The sequence below is a fragment of the Mustela lutreola genome, chromosome X, assembly GCF_030435805.1.
Source record: "Mustela lutreola isolate mMusLut2 chromosome X, mMusLut2.pri, whole genome shotgun sequence".
NCBI classification, from domain to species: domain Eukaryota; kingdom Metazoa; phylum Chordata; class Mammalia; order Carnivora; family Mustelidae; genus Mustela; species Mustela lutreola.
In genome coordinates, this window is record NC_081308.1 from 14082981 (window position 1) to 14102167 (window position 19187).

A 19187-nucleotide genomic window follows, 5' to 3' on the forward strand; every position below is an offset into this window, starting at 1 on the left:
GAGAATAAGTCAGCGCGTTGTTTTTTTTTTTTTTTCAAGATTTTATTTATTTATTTGACAGAGAAGGACACAGGGAGAGAGCAAACCCAAGTAAGGGGAGTGGGAGAGGGAGAAGCAAGCTTCCCGCCAAGCAGAGAGCCAGATGCAGGGCTCCATCCCAGCACCCTGGGATCATGACCTGAGCTGAAGGCAGACGCTTAAGAACTGAGCCACTCAGGTGCCCCTAAGGGAGCCTTGATAGACCCAAGGCTCATCACCGCCCTGCCACCAGGCTCTTCCATATGTGGGGCTATTAACTTCCCATACTTTTCAAGCCACTTTAACATAGATTTCCTAATATATGAAACCAAAACTGATTTTTCCCACTTGCAAAATGGAGCTATCATGAGGCAAAAAGGAATGAGAACAAATGCGATGAAAACTAAGAAATTTTGCTCTTTAACATTACAATTACAGATAATGAGGGCATCTGGGTGGCTCAGTTGGTTGGGTGTCTGCCTTCGGCTCAGGCCATGATCTCAGGGTTCTGGGATGGAGCCCCACGTTGGGCTCTCTGCTCAGTAGAGAGTTTGCTTCTCTCTCTCCCTCTGCCTCTCCCCCTACTTGTGCACTCGCTGTCTCTCTCTGTCAAATAAATAAGTAAAATCTGAAATAACAACAACAACATTAGGGGTAATTATATCCACTTGAACCAAACCAAAATTTAGGATGGCTCTCCTGTAACATGAACAAGGGTATTACCAAGAAGGTCTGGTCCAATATGTCCAGAACCAATAATGATTATGCCCACAGGCCGAACAGACAACTGCTCTGCGGAGTGCCTGAACAGGATGTGGTAGGGTGGGTCTGGGGTCCCAAAACGGAGAGCCAAAAGTTCTGGAATTCTGAGCTGTGGTGAGAAGCAGCAGGAAAGTCCACAGACTTGGTCGTCAAAATGGGTATGAAGCAGCCCTGAGAGGGCCACCACTTTCGGCCAGTGCCCGAAATGCCATGAACCCCTGGATTTAAGGCTAAGAAGAGGCACATGAGGAAGTTTAGGAGTCCCTAACATCTCACCACAGATTTGGGGATTTTAGCCCCACTGGGATTTGTGTAGAATATTTGTATGGAATAAGGGAACAGTGAGATGGGAGTCCCCATGACACGAAGGTGAGGGGAGAGAGAAAGAGATCCCCAAATCTAGAGGGCACTGAGGACCCACTGCTGAATCACACTTTTACAGATGGCAGAGAAATGTGGCTGACACAGTTTTGCCAATGGCAGGCCATTTACGTTTGTTTAAGGGACCTCTAAATAGACCTGCTATATACCAGGCACTGTTCTGAGTGCTTTACAAACATTTATTCATTCCCCCTCAACAAGCCCATGAAACAGGTATTCTTATCATCCTTATTTGCAAGATCAGCAAACTGAGGCACAGAGAGGTTAAGAAACTTGCCCGAGTTTGCACAGCTAGAAACCAAGGCACAGAGAGATTAAGAAATTGGATCCAGGTCACACAGCTAGAAAGTGAGGTGCAGCTGGTCACACAGCTGGGAAGTGGTCGAGCCAGGACTCGGATGCAGGGTTTACAGCCAGGGCCCATGCTTCTAATCACCACGCTCCACTACATGCTGTCACATTTCAGTGTCATTGCCGACTTGCTGCTCAATATCCCCTCCTAGGGATGTTCCTCTCTGCATGACAGTTCCCCCTAGGGCCTTGGTGAAGCTACAACAGATTTCAGTACATGTGGTGGTTGTGGGTGGTTCTTCTGTTGGGTCTGGCCCTCAAGCCTGGGACCTCGCGTTGCCACAAACTCTGGTTCTGTCACCTTTAACCACCCCAAAGAACAGCCAAAGCTTTGGGTTTGTTAGAAATGCAGCTGACCAGGAGGCTCAGGCCAACCATTTCCCTCTTTACCCAAGCTTCCTGATCATTCCAGTCCTCTGCCCATCACATACCCTCCTTCTTAAATACTATCATCAGTGCCGGGGTCATTAGGGAGAAAACCAATGAAGAGGAAATGATTATAAAAGTTACATCTGCTGTTCAGGCAGCTGTTCCCTTTCCTCATTAGGACAATCAATCATTTTTCAACATCATTTTTGTAACTAGGAAAAGGCTTCATTTATTCTAACACTAAGGAGCAGGAATGAGGGAATTAAATCCCATAGGTCTTTAACTGATAGAATTTTTTAAATATTCTGTCCTCACCAATGACCTAATTAAGCTTTCAGAGAATGATAAACTCTCAGCTCCTCTGTCTCGTTTCCATCTGTGCCTTTGCAGAAGGGGAGCTCCACACCCCTAGGAGTCCATGCCTTCTCTTCTGGCTTTCTCTTTAGCTTCGTCTTCATAGATTAAGCCCAAATTTCTCTGACTTTCTGCAAGGGCTTCTTGGAAATGTGTCATCATCACTAAAACCTTACCATTAAGCTGCAGATTTTCTCAGAGACATTAAGTCCTATTTCTGTGGAATCACAGAACAGTAGCGTAGGAAAATTTTCCCTTGTAATGACCATGAGCCCCAATCAGGGAGAGAAAATGTCCAGGTTCATGTATCAACTTTGTCCCTTACTAGCTATTTGACCTTGGGTGCATTACTTAGCCTCTTGGTGCCTTGGTGTCTTCATATGTAAAATGGAGAATGAAAGTACACACCTACCTCCTAGGGTTGTCATGAGGATTAAGTTTACAGTACATGTGAGGCACTTACAATAATGCCTGGCACACAGTAAAGGCAAAATCGTAGGTTTCTTTATTATTGTGGCTACTACTGTTGCTGCTGCTGTTGACATTACCTGGTCCATCTGGCTCTGATGCCTATGTGCCCTCTTGAACATCCTCTTCTTCAAAACCTCAAAGTCGGATCACCCCAACCACATGCCTTCTCCATGCCTACGCCCTGGCTCTCAAGAGCTTTGGGGAAAATCAAATAAGCGTGTGAAATGCAAACTCATGGTCTCCCAGCTAAGCACACTCCCCAGATACTCTGTTGTCTGTGCCTCTCTGCATCAGTCATGGTCCAGGGAGAAAGATAAGCAGCACAGTTAGTTCCGCAGAGGTAAAGCAGGGATTGGAGGTGAAATTGCTGAAATGAGTATTGGAGGAGTCAAAAGGTAGAGAGGGGGATGCTGAGATAACACGGAGATGGGAGCTATAGGAATCAGAGGCCACCCCAGCGATGTGGGGGAATGGAACAGAAAGAATGGGGTTATCAAAACCTAGAAGTCGGGAAGAGGGATCCCATGGAACTGTTATCCAGATCCCCAAAGAGGGGCATTACCCATCTCTGAAGGGACACAATAATGCTGATTATGAGAGTGTTGGGAAAACCACAAACTAGATGTTATGAACTGCAACTGCTGGGCTGACGGTCACAGCAATAGGAAATAGACACGAAACCCACAGGAAGCAAATGGGAAGGAGTAGCCACCTGTTCTGTCTCCCATTGCCAGACTGATCTTTCTAAAAATCAAGCATGGCTGGGTCACCAGCCTTCTTAAAGTCCTTCTGTGGCTCTCTCTGCATCTCCAGCGAGTCTGGAATGTAGTTTGGCATAGCGGGGGACTGGAGGTGGCTCTCACCTATGCCTAGTACTTTCCCACACTGGACACTCTATCTCCTATGACACCAGTACCAGCCATATTCATCGCATTCTTCCAAACACTCCATGCTTTGTTCCAGCCTGAACAGCTCTTCTCTCTGAAGTCTTTGTTGATCACCTAAGCTAAATGGCTCACCTAGTGTGTATCACGGTAAGCCCTTCATACTTCTTTTAGCTGATGCTGCTGGGGCCCTTCCCACATCTCTTTGGCCTTTGCCTCTACTGCTTACTATAAACACCAGTGGCTCCACTAAGGGCTGTGGATCTGCCCACCAAAGTGCATCTGGCCAGGTGGTCAGGAATTAGGCTAGGGAGTTAATCTCCCTTGAGGCAGTCTTCAAATAATGACTGGCATAGCTGTGTAACCCCTTGGTGGGGAGAATAAGGCACGTTTTATGCTCCCAGAGCTCCCTGGGGAGGTTGAACCCCAGTTTACTATAGTACTAACTACCTGGCTTTCTTCGGCTCTCTTCCTCAATTCCTTCATCTTTTCTACCAGTACTTCCTGGGATCGCTTTCCAGATAAACTGCTTACACTCAAATCCTTCGCCCATCGCCTGTTTTGGGAGAAAGCCAAATGAAGATACTTTTCTCATAGCCCATTACACAGTGTTGTACTTAATTGCTTAAAGGTCCCTATCACCCTAAGTGCTCTTAGTTCTCTGAGGGCCAGGACGTTATATCATTCTTTTTTCAGATCTTCAGATAATAACACAGTGCCAGGCACATAATAGGCCCTCCATCCATGCTTACTGACTGAGGGGAGATATGTGAAAACCAGAACAGTGTCACTGTAGAATGTGATGTGTGATGAGCACGGATTACTGAAGGACGCTGGCAAGGAGCTTTGAAATTAACAATTCACATTTTTGGAGGTAGGGCCACTCAGGGAGCCAAAACAAGGGAGCAGAATTGCTACTATTAATCTTTCCATTTCTTCAGAGGGGAATGAAAGAACAGTACCAGAACTTTAGACACATACATGTATATACACACACAATGAAATGTGAGTCACAGGAATTTTGCCCCCTTCACCATATCCCATAGGTATGGTCCCAGAGCAGCTGTCACCTCTGATTCTTACAAGCGTAGATCCCTTCACCCAGCTTGAAGAAATGTCATGCCAAAGTCCTATCAGTAAGCCAGTGCTTCTTCTCTGAGAAGCTCAGAGAACAGGCAGTCCTAATACTGTCTGACATGGCTGATGTCCAGATTAAAGGCCATCTGCTCCCTCCCTAATCAGGACCGACCATGTTGGGCACACTCCCTCCAGCTTAATCCTTCCTTTGAATGAGACTGACCATAAATAAGAGTCCTGCCCCAATGCCCAAGAGTGTCCCACTTCTCTTATGATGGCCAGCATTAGAAATAAAACCTCCACATACCAGAGTCATCTCAGCTTCTTGACTGGGAAAACTTCTGCAAAGCCTAAGGACTGGATTCTATGAAGTAAGTCAGTCTGACCTCTTCTAGCCAAATTCTACACCAACAGTTTCCTACCATATGCCCTCCTGCCTGGACAGCTTGCAGGTCTCTAAATCAAGACATTTCATTACTTTTTCCAATACTGTAACTACTAGACAGGATTTTTAAATAACAATTATTTTAGTATCTAGCTTTTTGAGGCCCTACAATACACAAGAACCAGTTACAAAGCACTGTGCAAAATGTTTTTCATAGAGAAGCCCATTCGAACCTCCGAACAGCTAGACAGGAAAGGCAAGTGGATTCGCTTCATGTCACAGCAGGGGAAACAGTGGGTGTGCATAACTTGCTTCAACACAGGCTTTCCAACTCCCAAGGCTGGACACTCCACCACAATATTATTCTGGCATTATTTCAAACTTCATACAATAGAGTTTTAGTTCTGGAAGGGACCACAGAGATTAACCAAACTCCAACCCCCTTCTGAGGTGTTCTTCTCTGGTAACTGAAGGCATGGCCTTGGCAGACAGACAGACTTCAGTATAGGACTTACCAGGTCTGCCACTTAATAATCTGTGTGATCACAGACAGGCCTCAATCTCCCCATCTATAAAATGGGGGTAATAATAGGTACCTCTTGAGTATAGATTGCTATGAGGGAAAAATGAGATCCTGTATGAAAAGCACTTAGCCTGTTGCTTAGCAAATGCTGATTAAATATTAGCTAACACATACATAGTACTAACTACATCCCCGGTACTCTTCTAAGTGCTTGTCACATATTTAATTAATCTTAATTCCCATGATATGATGTAGCTATCATAATCCCTACTTTACAGATGGATTAACTGAGGCACATGTTATCCACCAAACCACAGGTACAAGAAGCTCAGAGAACACCGAGCAGGATAAATGAAAACAAAACAAACCACTATGCCTAAGCATATCATATTCAAACTGCAGAAAATCAAAGATAAAGAAACAAAATCTCAAAAGAAGTCAAAGGAAAAAACATATTAGCAATAGAGAAACAAGGATAAGAATTGTTGGACTTCTCAGAAACCATGCAATCAAGAAGAGAGTGAAATGAAATATATAAAGTATGAAGAGAAAAAAACGCACCAACCTAAAACTCTGTACCATATGAAATTGTCCTTCAAAAGTGGAGGAGAAACAAAGACTTTCTAAGACAAAAATGAAGAGAATTTGTTGCCAGTAGACCCACCTTGCACGAAATGTTAAAAGAAGTGCTTCCAGTTATAGAATGAGTAAGCCATAGGAATAAAAGTCATAACATAAAGAATATAGTCAGTGATACTGTAAAACTGATGTATTGAGATAGATGGTACCTACACTTGTAGTGAACATAGCATAATGTGTAAATTTGTTGAATCACTATGCTATACAATTGAAACTACTGTAATGTATGTCAACTAGTGTGGAGTCAAGATGGCGGAGAAGTAGCAAGCTGAGACTGCTTCAGCTAGCCGGAGATCAGCTAGATAGCTTATCTAAAGATTGCAAACACCTGAAAATCCATCGGCAGATCGAAGAGAAGAAGAACAGCAATTCTGGAAACAGAAAAACAACCACTTTCTGAAAGGTAGGACCGGCGGAGAAGTGAATCCAAAGCGACGGGAAGATAGACCCCGGGGGGAGGGGCCGGCTCCCGGCAAGCGGCGGAGCAACCGCGCACAAAATCAGGACTTTTAAATGTCTGTTCCGCTGAGGGACATCGCTCCAGAGGCTAAACCGGGGCGAAGCCCACGCGGGGTCAGCGTGGCTTCAGGTCCCGCAGGGTCACAGAAGGATCGGGGGTGTCTTGAGTGTCGCAGAGCTTGCGGGTATTGGAACGGGAAAGCCGGCTACAGAGACAGAGCCGACAGTAAGCTCGCAGCTCCGTGTTACCTTGAACCGGTCGCAGGCTCGGTGAGCTCGGAGCGCGGCCGGAGGTCAGGCAGACGGGAGTAACTGGGCGCTGTTCTCTGAGGGCGCACTGAGGAGTGGGGCCCTGGGCTCTCGGCTCCTCCGGGCCGGAGACCAGGAGGCCGCCATTTGTATTCCCGTCCTCTGGAACTCTACGGAAAGCGCTCAGGGAACAAAAGCTCCTGAAAGCAAACCCGAGCGGATTACTCACCCCGGCCCCGGGTAAGGGCGGTGTAATTCCGCCTGGGGCAAAGACACTTGAGAATCACTACAACAGGCCCCTCCCCCAGAAGATCAACAAGAAATCCAGCCGAGACCAAGTTCACCTACCAAGGAGTGCGGTCTCAATACCAAGGAGAGCAGCAGAATTCCAGAGGAGGAGAAAGCCAAGCACGGAACTCATGGCTTTTTTCCTGTGATTTTTTTTTAGTCTTGCAGTTAATTTAATTTTTTCTTTTTCATTTTTTTTTTTTCTCGCCTTCGGGTAAAATTTTTTTTTAACTGTTACCTTTTTCTTTTTTAACGATTTTTTACTAGTTTATCTAATATATATATATATTTTTTTTACATTTTTCTTAGGTGTTTTCTTTCTTTAAAAATATTCTTTTCTTTTCTTTTTTTTTTTTTTCTTTTTTCTTTCTTCCTTTTTGAACCTCTTTTTATCCCCTTTCTCCCCACTCACGATTTTGGATCTCTTTTAATTTGGTTAAAGCATATTTTCCTGGGGTTGTTGCCACCCTTTTAGTATTTTACTTGCCCCTTCATTTACTCTTATCTGGACAAAATGACAAGACGGAAAAATTCAACACAAAAAAAAGAACAAGAGGCAGTACCGAAGGCTAGGGACCTAATCAATACAGACATCGGTAATATGTCAGATCTAGAGTTCAGAATGACAATTCTCAAGGTTCTAGCCGGGCTCGAAAAAGGCATGGAAGATATGAGAGAAACCCTCTCGAGAGATATAAAAGGCCTTTCTGGAGAAATAAAAGAACTAAAATCTAACCAAGGTGAAATCAAAAAAGCTATTAATGAGGTGCAATCAAAAATGGAGGCTCTAACTGCTAGGATAAATGAGGCAGAAGAAAGAATTAGTGATATAGAAGACCAAATGACAGAGAATAAAGAAGCTGAGCAAAAGAGGGACAAACAGCTACTGGACCACGAGGGGAGAATTCGAGAGATAAGTGACACCATAAGACGAAACAACATTAGAATAATTGGGATTCCAGAAGAAGAAGAAAGTGAGAGGGGAGCAGAAGGTATACTGGAGAGAATTATTGGGGAGAATTTCCCCAATATGGCAAAGGGAACGAGCATCAAAATTCAGGAGGTTCAGAGAATGCCCCTCAAAATCAATAAGAATAGGCCCACACCCCGTCACCTAATAGTAAAATTTACAAGTCTCAATGACAAAGAGAAAATCCTGAAAGCAGCCCGGGAAAAGAAGTCTGTAACATACAATGGTAAAAATATTAGATTGGCAGCTGACTTATCCACAGAGACCTGGCAGGCCAGAAAGAGCTGGCATGATATTTTCAGAGCACTAAACGAGAAAAACATGCAGCCAAGAATACTATATCCAGCTAGGCTATCATTGAAAATAGAAGGAGAGATTAAAAGCTTCCAGGACAAACAACAACTGAAAGAATTTGCAAATACCAAACCAGCTCTACAGGAAATATTGAAAGGGGTCCTCTAAGCAAAGAGAGAGCCTACAAGTGGTAGATCAGAAAGGGACAGAGACCATATACAGTAACAGTCACCTTACAGGCAATACAATGGCACTAAATTCATATCTCTCAATAGTTACCCTGAATGTGAATGGGCTAAATGCCCCTGTCAAAAGACACAGGGTATCAGAATGGATAAAAAAACAAAACCCATCTATATGTTGCCTCCAAGAAACACATTTTAAGCCCGAAGACACCTCCAGATTTAAAGTGAGGGGGTGGAAAAGAATTTACCATGCTAATGGACATCAGAAGAAAGCAGGAGTGGCAATCCTTATATCAGATCAATTAGATTTTAAGCCAAAGACTATAATAAGAGATGAGGAAGGACACTATATCATACTCAAAGGGTCTGTCCAACAAGAAGATTTAACAATTTTAAATATCTACGCCCCCAATGTGGGAGCAGCCAACTATATAAACCAATTAATAACAAAATCAAAGAAACACATCAACAACAACACAATAATAGTAGGGGACTTTAACACTCCCCTCACTGAAATAGACAGGTCATCCAAGCAAAAGATCAGCAAGGAAATAAAGGCCTTAAATGACACACTGGACCAGATGGACATCACAGATATATTCAGAATATTTCATCCCAAAGCAACAGAATACACATTCTTCTCTAGTGCACATGGAACATTCTCCAGAATAGATCACATCCTCGGTCCTAAATCAGGACTCAACCGGTATCAAAAGATTGGGATCATTCCCTGCATATTTTCAGACCACAATGCTCTAAAGCTAGAACTCAACCACAAAAGGAAGTTTGGAAAGAACCCAAATACATGGAGACTAAACAGTATCCTTCTAAAGAATGAATGGGTCAACCGGGAAATTAAAGAAGAATTGAAAAAAATCATGGAAACAAATGATAATGAAAATACAACGGTTCAAAATCTGTGGGACACAACAAAGGCAGTCCTGAGAGGAAAATATATAGCGGTACAAGCCTTTCTCAAGAAACAAGAAAGGTCTCAGGTACACAACCTAACCCTACACCTAAAGGAGCTGGAGAAAGAACAAGAAAGAAACCCTAAGCCCAGCAGGAGAAGAGAAATCATAAAGATCAGAGCAGAAATCAATGAAATAGAAACCAAAAAAACAATAGAACAAATCAACGAAACTAGGAGCTGGTTCTTTGAAAGAATTAATAAAATTGATAAACCCCTGGCCCGACTTATCAAAAAGAAAAGAGAAAGGACCCAAATAAATAAAATCATGAATGAAAGAGGAGAGATCACAACTAACACCAAAGAAATACAAACTATTATAAGAACATACTATGAGCAACTCTACGGCAATAAATTTGACAATCTGGAAGAAATGGATGCATTCCTAGAAACATATAAACTACCACAACTGAACCAGGAAGAAATAGAAAGCCTGAACAGACCCATAACCAGTAAGGAGATTGAAACAGTCATTAAAAATCTCCAAACAAACAAAAGCCCAGGGCCAGACGGCTTCCCGGGGGAATTCTACCAAACATTTAAAGAAGAACTAATTCCTATTCTCCTGAAACTGTTCCAAAAAATAGAAATGGAAGGAAAACTTCCAAACTCATTTTATGAGGCCAGCATCACCTTGATCCCAAAACCAGACAAGGATCCCACCAAAAAAGAGAGCTATAGACCGATATCCTTGATGAACACAGATGCGAAAATACTCAACAAAATACTAGCCAATAGGATTCAACAGTACATTAAAAAGATTATCCACCACGACCAAGTGGGATTTATTCCAGGGCTGCAAGGTTGGTTCAACATCCGCAAATCAGTCAATGTGATACAACACATCAATAAAAGAAAGAACAAGAACCATATGATACTCTCAATAGATGCTGAAAAAGCATTTGACAAAGTACAACATCCCTTCCTGATCAAAACTCTTCAAAGTGTAGGGATAGAGGGCACATACCTCAATATCATCAAAGCCATCTATGAAAAACCCACCGCAAATATCATTCTCAATGGAGAAAAACTGAAAGCTTTTCCGCTAAGGTCAGGAACACGGCAGGGATGTCCATTATCACCACTGCTATTCAACATCGTACTAGAGGTCCTAGCCTCAGCAATCAGACAACAAAAGGAAATTAAAGGCATCCAAATCGGCAAAGAAGAAGTCAAATTATCACTCTTCGCAGATGATACGATACTATATGTGGAAAACCCAAAAGACTCCACTCCAAAACTGCTAGAACTTATACAGGAATTCAGTAAAGTGTCAGGATATAAAATCAATGCACAGAAATCAGTTGCATTTCTATACACCAACAGCAAGACAGAAGAAAGAGATATTAAGGAGTCAATCCCTTTTACAATTGCATCCAAAACCATAAGATACCTAGGAATAAACCTAACCAAAGAGACACAGAATCTATACTCAGAAAACTATAAAGTACTCATGAAAGAAATTGAGGAAGACACAAAGAAATGGAAAAATGTTCCATGCTTCTGGATTGGAAGAATAAATATTGTGAAAATGTCTATGCTACCTAAAGCAATCTACACATTTAATGCAATTCCTATCAAAGTACCATCCATCTTTTTCAAAGAAATGGAACAAATAATTCTAAAATTTATATGGAACCAGAAAAGACCTCGAATAGCCAAAGGGATATTGAAAAAGAAAGCCAACGTTGGTGGCATCACAATCCCGGACTTCAAGCTCTATTACAAAGCTGTCATCATCAAGACAGCATGGTACTGGCACAAAAACAGACACATAGATCAATGGAACAGAATAGAGAGCCCAGAAATAGACCCTCAAATCTATGGTCAACTAATCTTCGACAAAGCAGGAAAGAATGTCCAATGGAAAAAAGACAGCCTTTTCAATAAATGGTGCTGGGAAAATTGGACAGCCACATGCAGAAAAATGAAATTGGACCATTTCCTTACACCACACACAAAAATAGACTCAAAATGGATGAAGGATCTCAATGTACGAAAGGAATCCATCAAAATCCTTGAGGAGAACACGGGCAGCAACCTCTTCGACCTCTGCCGCAGCAACATCTTCCTAGGAACAACGCAAAAGGCAAGGGAAGCAAGGGAAAAAATGAACTACTGGGATTTCATCAAGATCAAAAGCTTTTGCACAGCAAAGGAAACAGTTAACAAAATCAAAAGACAACTGACAGAATGGGAGAAGATATTTGCAAACGACATATCAGATAAAGGACTAGTGTCCAGAATCTATAAAGAACTTAGCAAACTCAACACCCAAAGAACAAATAATCCAATCAAGAAATGGGCAGAGGACATGAACAGACATTTCTGCAAAGAAGACATCCAGATGGCCAACAGACACATGAAAAAGTGCTCCATATCACTCGGCATCAGGGAAATACAAATCAAAACCACAATGAGATATCACCTCACACCAGTCAGAATGGCTAAAATCAACAAATCAGGAAATGACAGATGCTGGCGAGGATGCGGAGAAAGGGGAACCCTCCTACACTGTTGGTGGGAATGCAAGCTGGTGCAGCCACTCTGGAAAACAGCATGGAGGTTCCTCAAAATGTTGAAAATAGAACTGCCCTATGACCCAGCAATTGCACTATTGGGTATTTACCCTAAAGATACAAATGTAGTGATCCAAAGGGACACATGCACCCGAATGTTTATAGCAGCAATGTCCACAATAGCCAAACTATGGAAAGAACCTAGATGTCCATCAACAGATGAATGGATCAAGAAGATGTGGTATATATACACAATGGAATACTATGCAGCCATCAAAAGAAATGAAATCTTGCCATTTGCAACAACATGGATGGAACTAGAGCGTATCATGCTTAGCGAAATAAGTCAAGCAGAGAAAGACAACTATCATATGATCTCCCTGATATGAGGAAGTGGTGATGCAACATGGAGGCTTAAGTGGGTAGAAGAAGAATAAATGAAACAAGATGGGATTGGGAGGGAGACAAACCATAAGTGACTCTTAATCTCACGAAACAAACTGAGGGTTGCCGGGGGGAGGGGGTTTGGGAGAAGGGGATGGGATTATGGACATTGGGGAGGGTATGTGATTTGGTGAGTGCTGTGAAGTGTGTAAACCTGGTTATTCACAGACCTGTACCCCTGGGGATAAAAATATATGTTTATAAAAAATAAAAAATTTAAAAATAAATAAATAAATGAATAAATAAATGAATAAATAAATAAAAAAAATAAAAAAAAAATGGTTCCTCAAAGAAAAGGAAAATTGTATAGATCAGAAACTTGGACCTACATAAAGAAAGGAAGAACATCAAAGAGAAGATTAAAAACTTACTTTTCTTATTCTTAACTGCTCTAACAGATTATCTGTTCAAAAAATAATGGCAAGAATGTATGCAATTACATATGCTTACATGTATGTATGTATGCTTACTTATATGTAAGTAGAAGTGAAATGAATGACAGTAATGATTCAAGAGATGGAAGGGAGAAATTCAGATTCTTTTGTCATTACTAAGTACCTGCACTATCTCTGAAGTGGTATAGTGTTACTTTAAAGGGGACTTGGGGCCACTTGGATGGCTCAGTTGGTGGAACATGTGACTCTTGATCTCAGGGTTGTGAGTTCAAACCCCATGTTGGGTGTAGAGATTAGTTAAAAATAAAATTAAAAAATAAAGTGGACATGGATTCACTGTACTTGTATACTGCAAACTCTAAAGCAGCCACTATGAAAGTAAATTAAGTAGTAGATATACTAAAAAATGAGACAAAAAGAAATCATATAAAATGCTCAGTCGCACGTATTGCATGGACCATTGGGTGTGGTGCAAAAACAATGACTATTGTTACGCTGAAAAGAAATTTTAATAAGTAAATAAATAAATAAATAAATGAGATTGATGGAAACACACACACAAAAAAAGAATAAAATTATTTCCTTTTTTGAAAAAAAAACACAAAAGGCAGAAAATATATGAAAGACAAAAATAGGAACAAAAAATAAGGGCAACAGAGTAACAAATACTGTAGATAGCAATCCAATTGTATCAATAATCACTTTAGACATCAATGGTCTAAATACACCAATTAAAAGGCAATGATTGTCAGAGTAGATTAAAAAAAAAACAAGATTCAACTATATGTCATCTACAAGAAACTCATTTTAAATATAATAACACAGGAGCACCAGGGTGGCTCAGTCAGTTAAGCATCCGACTCTTGATTTTGGCTCAGGTCATGATCTCAGGATGGGATTGTGCCCCACATCCACACTGTGCATGAAGCCTGCTTAAGAGTCTCTCTCCCTTGCCCTCTACCCCTGCCCTCAACACCCACATGTATGCCCAGGCTCGCTCTCACTCTCTCTCTCTCTCTCTCTCTCTCTCAAAAGTCAAGATAAAAATCAAGATAAAAAGCTTCTGCACACTGGGCGCCTGGGTGGCTCAGTGGGTTAAGCCGCTGCCTTCGGCTCGGGTCATGATCTCAGGGTCCTGGGATTGAGGCCCGAATCGGGCTCTCTGCTCAGCAGGGAGCCTACTTCCTCCTCTCTCTCTCTGCCTGCCTCTCTGCCTACTTGTGATCTCTGTCAAATAAATAAATAAAATCTTAAAAAAAAAAAAAAAAAGCTTCTGTACAGCAAAGGAAACAGTCAACAAAACAAAGAGACAACCCATGGAATGGGAGAAGGTATCTGCAAATGACACTACAGATAAAGGGCTGATGTCCAAGATCTATAAAGAACTTCTCAAACTCAACACCCAAAAAACAAGTAAGTCAAAAACTGGGCAGAAGAAATGAACCAATGCTTCTCCAAAGAAGACATACAAATGGCTAACAGACACATGAAAAAATGTTCAGCATCATTAGCCATCAGAGAAATTCAAGTCAAAACCACATTGAGATACCATCTTACACCAATTAGAATGGCAAAATTTGACAAGACAAGAAACAACAAATGTTGGAGAGGATGTGGAGGAAGGGGAACCCTCTTACACTGTTGGCAGGAATGCAAGTTGGTACAGCCACTTTGGGAAACAGTGTAGAGGTTCCTCAAAAAGTTAAAAATAGAGCTGCCTTATGATCCAGCAATTGCACTACTGGGTTATTTACTCCAAAGACACAGATGTAGTGACAAGAAGGGCCACATTCACCCCAATGTTCAGAGCAGTAACGGCCACAATCACCAAACTGGGGAAAGAGCCAAGATGCCCTTCAACAAACAAATGGATAAAGATGATGTGGTCCATATACAAAACGGAGTATTACTCAGCCATCAGAAAGGATGAATACCCAACTTTTGCATCAACATGGATGGGACTGGAGGAGATTATACTAAGTGAAATAAGTCAAACAGAGTAAGTTTCACTTACTTGTGGAACATAAGGAATAGCATAGAGGACATTAGGAGAAGGAAAGGAAAAATGAAGTAGGGGAATCAGAGCGGGAGACAAACCATGAGAGACTATGGACTCCAAGAAACAAACTGAGGGTTTTAGAGGGGAGGGAGTTGGGGGAATGGATTAACCCAGTGATGGGTATTAAGGAGGGCATGGATTGTATGGAGCACTGGGTGTTATATGCAAACAATGAATCATGGAACACTACATCAAAAACTAATGATGTACTATATGGTGACTAACATAATAAAATTTTTTAAAAATAAAAATCATAAATAAATATCAAATAAATATTATTTCTTTAATATAATTTAATGTATTTATTTACTATAATTAAAATTATTAAATAACATATAGATGAACTATAAAGGAATGGAGTAAGATATGCCAGGCTAACACTACTTGAAAGAAAGCAGGAGTAGCTATATTAATTTCAGACAAAGCAGACTTCAGAGCAAGGAAAGTTATCAAGGATAAACAGGGGTATTTCATAATGATTAAAAGGTCAGTACTCTAAGAAGACTATGTGTATGCACCTAACAACAGAGCATCAAAACATGTGAGGCAAAACAGATAAAACTGCAAGGAGAAATAGATAAATCCACTATTGTAGGTGGAGACTTGAACATCCCTCTATCAGAAACAGACAGAGCAGGCAGAAAAGCGGTAAAGCCAGTTGAACTCAACAGCACCATCAATCAACTGGATTTCATTGACATCTATAGATGACTCCATTCAACAATAGCAGAGTACAAATTCTTCTCTAACTCACATGGAACATTCACCAAGATAGACCACATTCTGGGCCATAAAATGCATGTTAATAAATTTAAAATGTATCTTAATACATTTAAAATATATGTTAATAAGTTTAAAAGGATGGAAATCCTATAAATGTGTGCCCTCAGACCACAATGGAATTAAAGTAGAAAACAATAACAGAAAGGTAGCTGGAAAATACCAAAATACTTGGACAGTAAGAATACATTTCTAATTAACACATGATTCAAGAAGAAATCAAGAGAAATTTTTAAATATTTTGAATTAAATAAAAGTGAAAATACAATTTATCAAAGTTTGTGGGACACAGTGAAAACAGTGCTTTAAAGGTTATTTATAGCATCTAATACATATATTGCAAAAGCATAAATATCTAAAATCAGTAATCTAAACTTCCACTTAGAAAACTAGTAAAAGAGCAAATTAAATCCAAAGTAAGAATAACAAAAATCCAAGCAGAAATCAATGAAACTGAAATCAATAAAGAAAACCAATAAAACCAAAAGCCATTTCTTTGAAAAGATCAATAAAATCAATGAGTCTCAAGCTAGGCTAACTAAGAAAAAAAGAGAGTAAGCACAAATTACTAGTATCAGAAATGAAAGAGGAGACAGCACTCAAAGATAGACATTTAAAGATCTCATGGACATTAAAAAGAAGATAAGGGAATATTATGGACAACTCTATGCCAGAACCTGATAACCTAGATGACACAAACCAATCCCTTAAAACACAGAATCTGCTAAAACTCACATTTGATAAACTTGATTAAAAAATAGCTAAAAATACTCTTAACATATGCTTGGTCCTCGGTATTTATCCAGATGAATTAGAAACTTATATCTACACAAAAACCTGCACATGGGTGTTTGTGGCAGGTTTTTATTTTTAATAAATTTCCAAATTATTAATAACTGCAAAATGTGGAAGCAATCAAAATGTTCTTCAAAAAGTAAATGGATAAACTGTAGTATGTCCAGACAATAGAAGAGTATTCAGTGCAAAAGAAAAAATGAGCTATCAAGCCATATAAAGACATGGAGGAAACTTAACACGTACTACTAATCAAAAGAAGCTAATCTGAAAAGACTACATACTGTATGATTCCAAATATATGGAATTCTGGAAAAGGCAAAACTATGGAGAGGGTGAAAAATCAGAGGTTGGCAGGGTGTAGCAGAGAGACAGGGATAAATACAGCACAGTGGATTTTAAAGGCAGTGAAACTATCCTGTTATGGCACTATCATGGTGGGTACACGTCATTATACATTTGTCCAAACCTCAGATTATACAATATCAAAATTGAACCCCTAAGGTAAACTGTGGTCTTTGGGTGATTGATATGTCAATATGGGTTCACTGATTGTAACAAATAGCCCAGTCTGGTGGGCAGTGTTGTTAGTGGGCGAGGCTGAGCATGTGCATGTACGTGACCAGGGGTTAAAAGGCAACTCTGTACTTTCTCTCAATTTTGCTGTGAACCTAAGACTTCTCTAAAAAATCAAGTTTATTAATTTTTTTTAAAGATTTTATTTATTTATTGGACAGAGAGAGAGATCACAAGTAGGCAGAGAGGCAGGCAGAGAGAGAGAGGAAGGGAAGCAGGCTCCCCGCCGAGCAGAGAGCCTGATGTGGGGCTTGATCCCAGGACCCTGAGTTCATGACCTGAGCTGAAGACAGAGGCTTAACCCTCTGAGCCACCCAGGTGCCCCAAATTTATTAATTTTTTAATAAGTTAAATGGTACATTCTGCAACCAGCAAAAGAGTTCAAGCTTCAGCTAAATGTAAAATAAAGAAGAAAAAAAAGTAAGAAGCTGAGGTACAGACTGTTTTAGGTAATAAGATCAGAGCCAGAACTTGAACCATGGCAACCTTTTTCTGGAATGTGTTCACTTGCCCTCTATTACCACCTTGCCTCTCAACTGTTTGTTGCTATTATTACTATTATTTTGCAAATGGGAAAAATGAGACTCAGAGTGATCTGCCACTTGCCAGAGTCCTAGATTCAGTGAGAAACAGTCTAAGATTCTGGGTTTCCTGAACCCCTAAATCCTAGTTCCTCCTCCACTCTCTCACATTACCTCTACATTTCCCCATGTCCCCTCCACCCAAATATCTGGACAGATCCATGTGTATTGTCCTGGAAAAGGGGAAACTTTTGTTCCAAGCACATTTCAGTACTCAGATTCTTTTGGAAGCAAAATGAACTCCTCATTTTCAACCTGGCTTTACCATCAAACTGAGAAGACGATATGGCTAATGCTAGCTATCAGTGAATAAATGGTAGGGTGGCCAATCTGCTTCAGGACTCCAGCACTTTGATCATGCCTGGTTTAGGCACCAATTTGCATGGATGCATGAAACACATAGCATGAGTAGAACAAAGACCAGAATGAAATTCAAGTAGGTATATAACTGGGAAACGACTGGTAGATGCAGATTAAAAAAAGAGAAAAAAAAACACCCACTGAGAAGCACTAGAAAAGAGCTAGAGAACATTTTTTTTTTCTTTTAAAGCTTGTCCAGCTGAAAGAGATCTGCTTTGGTATAATTCCCTGACCCACTTTTTTTTCCTGATAAGAGATAGATAGCCAAGATACCCAGATGTGAGGGATAGTCTATTTGTAGAAGGCACTTATTTGATTAGACACTGCTTTCATTTTATAGCAATTCATATTTCCAAGGGCATCTCTTTCTTTGTTTCATTTTACATCCCAATTTCTATTTCCTTCCACAAAACCCAAAGCTCTGTATTTTTCAAGTTAATACCACAGTGCGCCAGAATGCATGATTATGTGCAGTCTAATTTCCTTTAGGTCACGCGCTCACATTCAGTTATTTTATACATATTGAGAATAGAGCTATCTTTGCTTTGAATTTTTAAGCTGTGAGTTCTGTCTGCTCTAAGATAAATTAGACATAATTCCTAAGGCTTAGTGTGCTCTGCTGAACTACCCTAAGGCCCCAGAATTTCAAACAAATGCCTTTCTTTTTCTCCTTTCAGAAAACTAAGCTGGGTCTCAAAGTATGTCCCTTGCTATTGTGATTTCTTATTATTTTCTTTCATCCTTAGAAGAAATCTTGCAGTTCAGTATGATCCAATGTCTCAGTCACAACTGGCTGAGTGATGTTTGTTTAAATAATAACCTTCCCAGATGGCTGATGTTAGCTTTGGGTCAAAACATCATGAAATTAAAGAGTGATCGACATTCAGAAATCACCAGCATGTTGCTGGGTATGTAGGCATAATGCAATTCTACCAGATTCTCTGATTCATAACAAACCTGAGAATAAGAAGTTGGAGGAGGCAATTGGGGGGGGGGGGTGCTTAGTTGGGAGGATAGTGGTAAGAAGAGTTTCCGACCCCTGAGGATGA

At 40.6% G+C, this 19187-nt stretch overlaps 1 pseudogene; it reads left to right on the plus strand.

Moving 5' to 3' along the window:
• The first annotated feature begins 724 nt into the window (after positions 1–724).
• LOC131822120 (peptidyl-prolyl cis-trans isomerase FKBP3-like) overlaps positions 725–19187 on the plus strand; it is a 33420-nt pseudogene continuing 14957 nt past the window's right edge.